The sequence below is a fragment of the Embiotoca jacksoni genome, unplaced genomic scaffold (assembly GCF_022577435.1).
Source record: "Embiotoca jacksoni isolate LCO1_2020_lvr unplaced genomic scaffold, fEmbJac1.0.p SCAF_12, whole genome shotgun sequence".
NCBI lineage: Eukaryota > Metazoa > Chordata > Actinopteri > Embiotocidae > Embiotoca > Embiotoca jacksoni.
This window is the reverse complement of record NW_027185252.1, coordinates 8993177-9001615: the sequence shown is the minus strand read 5'-3', so window position 1 is coordinate 9001615 and position 8439 is coordinate 8993177.

The following is an 8439-nucleotide window of genomic DNA, read 5'->3' as shown; positions in this document are numbered from 1 at the left end:
TTTATGAGGTGTCACTCCGCTCAAACGTTCACCTGTTCCGCAGGAAAATCATGCACTCACAAACAGGCGTCCCATTAATTCAGGCAGGGATCTTGCTGTTATGAATCATTTAAATGTAGACACATAATGTCTGGTCTTTGTTTTATGAAGAAATTGTTTTATTTTATGATATATATGTGGTATATTACAAAAAAGGCATCTTTTTTGTTGTTTTACTTTTTCTGTGTGTAGGTGTGTATTAATATAATATATATATATATATAATATGTTTGCACTGGAATCCAATGGATGTTTCCAGCCAGTGTGTGAAGTGAGAAAGACATCCAACAATACATTGTATAGATTGTTTGTGTAATGCTTCAGTAAGAGAAAAAAAACAACTAAGCACAGGCTCTCAGGACTCATGAGAAATATCCAGAACTCTTTTAAAAAAACAAAACATAAAACAATGTTATACAAAGACAATGTCAAAGTTAAATGCAGAGATTATTTTCACTTGTCACTTTAAGACATATACGAACATTGTCTAACTGTAGTTTGAATAGTCAGCTGTCACAACGCACTTACAGAAAGGCTTAAATTGGCTCTAATGATTGAACACTGCAGTGATTTTGCAGGTGTGTGAGGTCCCTAAAACACTAAAATAAAAACATCCAAGAAAATCTCTTTGGAGCCTGACTGACATTGGGTTTTGGGGCGGCGATACCGATACCAATATTATCTGAAAGAAAACATTTCATATATTGGCCAATATTCTCTACGTATATACTTTATATACAGGGTGTATAAACACCCTTTTTTCTTTTTTTTGGCAATGATCCCTCAAATGTGGTTATCAAACACTTTTGACAGAGATATTTAATGGAGGCAATATATTCTAAAGTTTACCTGCCACACTAGTGCACCGAAACACTAAACTTCACTGTTAATTTGACAATCATGACAATATAAAAACACAAATAAAAACAGTTTCAAATCTACCCCAAGCGTCCTTTTTTGCCTTATGTTCTGTAAAACAAAGTTTCCATATTGGCCAACATAGACACAGATACCAATACATCTGTGATCAATACCGATCAATAAAATTGGCTGTCTAACATATCAGTCAAGCTCTAATTTGTATACAACGTATTTATATTGGAGTGAATTTCTGCTGCATTTTGAGCAGGCAGCACTGTTGAACGATGAAATGAATGACCTGAACGAGCAGTTTGACTCAGACAAATGGCAAGTGACCTGCAGATTAAAGAGGGGTGATGTGCCTTGTGGCACTCCTGGACAGGTGCTCTGAAAACACTTCCTGTGTAGGTGGAGAACAGTGGCGACCCTGCACCCTGGGCCATTCTGACACAAAGTCGTAACACAAAGCTCATGTTGACAATACATTTCAAGGACCAAGACAGCAACCTTTCACACTTTACAAAACATCTCCCCTGAACTCTGTTGTACTTGTTTACAACATTTATCTTAAGTTACTTTGGTTTAAATCATAATGACTGCTTCAGTCGCTCATACAACCCTGACAGAATGGAGGACTGAATTGTTTATCAGGCAAAAGAGGAATTGCATTTGTCACAATGAAATCATTCCAAACAATACGAGACAATTTCTCCTCTCCAGTGACTTCTTCCATACATGATAACAATCATCACATCATGAATAATTAAAGAGTAGGTTGGTTGTTTTTTTTGCTATCATCTTTATGCAGCTTGTCGATAACACTAATGCACAGGGAATGTATGCCTACTGAAATGGCTAATTACAAAACATTGCTAAAAACTTCACTTTGTGATATCACTCAGTGCATTGTAGTTTACTTTAATAATATAATAACATTGGCATGTCCCAATGTGCAGACCACAATGCCACTGAAAAACAGAGAGAATTGTTCCTTTCTATAAAAACAATAAGCACAACCTCCTGTAGATAGCTCAACTGCACTGGTACGTTCTCCAGATTTTTCATTATTATTCTTTCACCCACGTAAATGATCAAAACAAATGACAATCTTTGTAAGGAGCCCACAAAAGGGGAGTCTGACAGCCTTTTCCACAACAGATGTTTTTACAGAGGGGTGTCTTCTCTCCACTGAGCAGTCTCACACATGAGAGACCCCCAAAAGCTTCAGAGAAACGTCCAGAAAACCAACATGTAAATTTGTAACTGCCACATCTCAGACTAGCGGGCCCGCGCCAATTTTATTTCTTTTAGAAAAAAAAAAATTGGAAAATGAGAAATAGTTGCAAAGGCAAATATACATATCAGCATGGATTATTTAAAACAAAGGTGGAGGGATAGAATTAGCACTTCAATATCAGGAAAAAAAGACAACAGACAACATCGTTATGTGTTATCATGAAAAGATAAGTCCCTATTGATCCAGGTTGTGGGAAAAGGCTGCACTATTGACAGGAAGACAGAATACGTCGGAGGGGCCATATTTCATACATTTGGCCTGTTCACTCCATCACTGTGAGAGGGTGTTTTTCTGGGCTGTATATAATAACACGTGTGCTCTTTATTTCCCTCAGATCAATGGTAATGCGAGGGGGGCCACACAAGATGGATGCCGCCGGCAGGTTAACCTATCGACTGCTCAACAGAGACACAAGGACCAAGACAAGGGAGACCAATCCATTGACTGGAATCAACCTAAGCTAGTTGTGTTTTGAATCGCTCTGCTTATTGTGCCCATCTGTTGTAGCGGATGTAAAAAAAAAAAAATAAAAAAAAAGGCACTTCAAATACAAAAATTAAACATCTGTGTGCCAGTGTTCATTTTTAAATGCGATTTAAAAGACAAATATAAACATTGTCCTGTTTTACCCTGCGATCGTGTCTATCTTGAGGTTGTTTAGGGACCTTGAAGGGGAATGGGAGAAAGTGCCAACGGGCCGCCTGGTGACCATTTCCTGGAGACAGGACGAGAGGCAGACGGGAGGGCAGGCTAGCCCACACAGGTGGCCCGGATCTGGATCAGGTCGGCCTCGACCTCAGACAGCTAGCCAGCTAATCTCATGCTCCAAGTCCTTTCAAGTCACTCTTGCTAAAGAAAAAAAAAAAAAAGTGTAGAGCAAAAATCTTTTTAAAACATATGCTAACTTTCATTTGACAAGTGTTGCTCATACTGTACTTTTGTAAAAAAAAAAAAAAAAAAAAAAAAACTACGCACACAATCGCTTTGCATCACATGACCTTCAAAACCAAGCAGAGGTGAGATGATTAAGATTTGATTAAAGATAGGTTATGATTGTGAAGGAGGCCTTACATTGTAAAACTTTTAATTAATTAAAGTGCACTGTGCTTGAATTCACTCTGTAAAAGCACCTTTTGTGATGCTTTGAAACAGATATGTTAAGTGTTGAAATATTTTTAACAAACTCTCTGTCCAATGAATGTGCTGATCCCATCTCTGCTGCTGCACAGGTGATTCAACTGAAAATATCAAATAATTCAGTGCCTTTCTATTGTGGATGCAATGCTACGCACTCACTGAGAAAATACAATAAAATCTAAATATGAAGTCAGTCTGGCTGAACTGCAAATCGAACGTTAATAGAAGAATACTGTTCCGACAGACAGCTCGGAGCATTATTGTCTAAAGTTGGGTAAAGGGTAATTAATTTGGCAGGAAATCATTCAGTGTTTTGGTGAGTCTGATGAGAATTGGAAAAATTATTTTTTTTTCTCCCTCTCTCAGACATCGCCTCAGCCAACCCCCCAGTCCCCATTGTCTGTGTGAAAATGGAAATCTGTGCCACCAGTACAATATCCACATTATGTGCCCTGCCTCGACATTGTTGCATGACATGCTTGATTGTACCCTGGCATATAGGAACAGAGACGCCTAAACACACCATTAGCACATATTAACGTTTGTCTTCCACTTACATCAATGGGAGTTTTCAAATGGTTTCTTAGCCTTTGTGTTCGACTAAAATACCTCTTAGACATTTGTACAACAGTTTTGTTCTTGTGTCTAAAAGTTAATTTCCCTTTTCCTTGGACATACTGAAGCAGTCTACTTTCAAAAATGTATTAAGTACATTTGATAAAAGTGTGCGGTTCTACTTAATTATCTTTCTGCCACACACATGCACAAAACAATCACAGGGATATATGGTTTTTATCATCCCACTTCTACTCAACCTCCTCTTGTCTCTTTAGCTTGAGGCTTAAAGTGCAATACAGTTCATGAGATTATTGACAGTATAAGACATGACTATAGATTATTCTGAGTTATTATATATGTGTTTGTATATGTGTTACACACTTTTGATGCTGTTTGAGAAGGTGTGCAACAACACCAGGAAACAAACTGTCCAAAAGAATAGTTTAACCGTTAGTATTAAACAGTTCTCTCTTTAAAGGCTAATTTCCACTGATTGATCTGTAATAGTTTTAGTTAAATAATTTAACAATACATTATTATGCTCAGAGTTAGAATTACTATTGCAGCATGAGCTCAAGTAGATTCAGAACAACCAGTACATGTTTGCCATCGTAAACACAAAGAACAGAAGTCCTTTTTCAGAAAAACAAATCTGAGAAACTCAAACATAAATTACTGCAGTAATCTGGGAAGTTTTTCCCAAATAGAAAAAAATTCAAAGTGAACTGTAACAATCTTCCATCATAACATCAGCTTCATCTATTTTCTCCCACTGGCAAATTAACCTAAATTAAAATACAAGAATATGTACACGTGTTTGTTTTCAAATTAATGTGTGTTACAGAATAAATAGGTGTATTTTTAAAAACGGAAAATATGAGTATCCAGACAATCCCAGTATGTTGTGGCTCTGATATAATATATTATATTTTGCTGGCTTTTTTTCCTACTGGAAGGTCTCAAGAGGACATCATCTCTTGGAAAAGCAGATCCTGCTGTCACTAATAACTCAATGCTGCCACCTAGTGTCGGGACATGTTCTGCTTTAAAAAAGAACTCCAGTTTATGATTTAGTAGGGTCTGTCAGCACGAGTTAAATTTAACCACTGATCTCTGAATTGAAGAGGATGAAAAACATAATTATAAACAGGATCTTGGATGATTTAAGACATAAATCATTTTGGTTGACAGCTAAATGTGACACTGCAGTTTGGAGTTTGTTTTGTATTTTAAAAGAAAAGGTTAGCCGAATTGTGAGTTTGTACAATTCCAATACAAATGTGCATTATATTATACATTATTATACCACAATGATGTTCTCCGATGTCTGCAAGTCTATTGGGATGTGTTGTATGGCTTGCAAGCTGTGGTCAGCTGTGAACACCCGTGGAGGAAAACAAGCTGCTGTCCTTCACTGAAGATTTCCCCTGCTCTCTCCTTGATACCTCGGTCCTACCTGTCTAGCCATGAGCTCAGAGTTGAAACAGAGTTCAGCCAAGTTGAGAATTGTTCTTGCTTGTTTTATCAGCAGCGTGTACCATATTTCCCGATAGAATACTACAGCCGGCAAGAGATACTGCCGAGGGAGCGAGGAAACAATCGAATGAGCATTAATGATTTACAGGTACATATCTGCTATAATACCAACACGGGCGGAGGTAACTGAGAGCAGGATCTCATGACATCATCGATGTTGCCTCAGATAACACCTTGATCATCAACTATGTATGGATCTGGCAAAAGATGTAAGATAATGTCCAAGTGAGAGTAGACTATTTGCCAACCTAACGTGGGCTAGACCAGCGTTCAGACACTGAGTCAGCAACCAAAGATGGGTCATACAGAAAGCTTCAAATTTATAGAGGGCATAAAATGTGTTGCCTTCATAATTATATGTCAAGGGTGGCTCAGGGTTACTTCACTGCATTGGTTAGTAGTTGTTACCTGGTACAGAAATGCTTGTCAATTTTCTTTTATCTTTTTTTTTTTAATATAAATAAACAGTAGCCAGAGCATACTTCATACTGTCCCTATCAACACAATAGATACAGCTTTGCCAAAGCCCAAGCCTTCACAGACACACAGTGGCAATTGTTGACTTATTCAATCATGTATGATTTGGTGTTTAACCTCCCCAGCCAACCATAAAAACACACATACATTATACACACATACATACATACATTAGAGTGAAGGAGGGAAACCTACCCACCTGGATGCTAGTGAAAACAGACAAGGGCCATGCCTCTGTGGTGGCTCTTAATGAAATCTGTTTTAGTCTCTTTCTCCTGAACTTTAATTCAAACCACGGTGTCCCTCATGAGCAAAATGTCTGCAGGAATACAAGTCGTGCCTCAGTGTATAATGTTCGTACATCGGCGACTGAATGACCGCATTTGCAGAAGGCGTTGGACGGGTGTTGTCACAGCTCAGGGCCTCGGTCCGTGTGGCTGGTTGGCTGCAGGCGTCACGGTGCAGGCGCACTTGTTCTTCCTAGTCTAAGGCCGACACGCTGGTGATGCTCGCTGTTGTTCTGCTCCCGTGGTTTTTTTTTTTCCCACTACGTCATTGGGCATTGCGGGATCGCAATTCCTTTGGAGTTCGCGATCTAACGAAAGCCCACTCTGTTCCACTGAGCACAGGCCGCCTTACGGGACACGACCCCTCAACCCCTCGACCCCCTGACCTCTTGACCCCTGACGCACTCTCGCCAGACTTTGTTCGACTTCGTCTCACTCCATGTCGGATAGCTTTGGGTGCGTCTGTCACACGATAGTAAAACCGTAAAACAGTTGCTCTCCTCCGACCGGGTTGTTTTTGTTAAAACATACCGTATTTTTCCGACTATAAGGCGCACCGGGTTATTAAGGCGCACTGTGAATTAAAGTGTCTGTGTTCACACATAAACCGCGCCGGATTATAAGGCGCATTAAGCAAAACAACACAGTCCGGTAAATCAAACTTTATTCAACTCAAGTTTGTAACAACAAATACCGGTACAGAAAAATACACTCACTTAGCGTAGCTAATTGCTTGGAGTTTGAAACCCGCTTCGTAAAGCATGCCTCTTAGCCGGTGCCATTTTTGGAGTCCTTTTACGTACACACAAATGTACTGTAATATAATGTTGAAGTATTACGTATAAAAAATAAAAAAGTGGAGGGGGTAAGCGCACCAAATACTGTTCTCTGATTGGTTTATTGTGGCTAACGCATACTCCTTACATGAATGCGCTTTTAGTTTAGACATTACATTCATGTTACGGGGCCGATCAGGCGGTGACACCGCGTACCGTAATGCTACGAATATCCATTGAGCGGAGCGGCTTCGTTGCCTTACCAAAGTCGTACTTACACATTTCGACAGATTTTTGAGCGCATTGTACCACATAAAATCGATCAATAAGCACAACAAGTAACCATACATAAGGCGCGCTGGATTATAAGGCGCACTGTCAATTTTTGAGAAAATTTAAAGATTTTAAGTGCGCCTTATAGTCCGAAAAATACGGTACTTAGATTTTAGTATACAACACTCATGTAAACTGTGTCTGGTCTGTACATGTTTCAGTGTTGGCTCATCAGTTTGAAATATTGACACTTATACACACATACGGTGCAGGTTTTCCAGCTGTCTGATTGGTCTATTCTCCCCTGCTATTCTATCCTGCTGTCTGATTGGCCTATTCTATCCTGCTATCTGATTGGTCTATTCTCCCCTGCTATTCTATCCTGCTGTCTGATTGGCCTACTCTATCCTGCTATCTGATTGGTCTATTCCTAACTCAGAAAACTGCAGCAGCCTGCAAGGTTTTATTATCATATGACATCGTGACATTTTGCAGCGCCGGCTAAAGTCGGACAAAATTTCTGACCATCATGTAATGTTGTGAGTCCTGCATGCATTACTGTAAGTCAGCGCTGCACAAAGTCAAATGCATTCTTTGTGTTATATACTAAAGGTCAAGGAAAGTAATTGTTTACACTCTACTCCATTACATTCATCTGACAGCTTTACTTAGTTTTTAGATACTTACTTTTTAGATGCTGTCTTACAAACAGCAGTGTTGTCAAGTTGTCTATGCATTAACAGCGCTACCTATTGATTTTTCCCACCTAAATGTTCAAATTATCCAACATCTCAGCAAAAAAGCAAACAAGAAAAAAAAAAAAAAAAAAGATGTGTGCATCAGTACTTTGATTTTTCTTCTTTCCTCTCGAAGTAATCATCTGAGATTTATCTGCTGTCCCTGTTTATATTTATATATTTATAACCATATATCAGAGTCAGCAGCAAAGGTTTTGCTTTTTCTGTGTCTGTATTTTTATTTTGTTGTAATTGCAGCATTAGATAGTGTTAGCAATAAACTGAGAAAAAAAAACAACCAGTTTATCTTCACACTGGTGGAGCAGGAACAAACCCGTTTGGGGGGCATTTTTGGTCAATAAATAACTCAAGGGATAGTTAATTAACAGCAGTATGACTTATTCTCTGTTGATCAGCAGATGAGTTGGTTAGCTGTCTGTTAAATATCTAACGTATTGCTT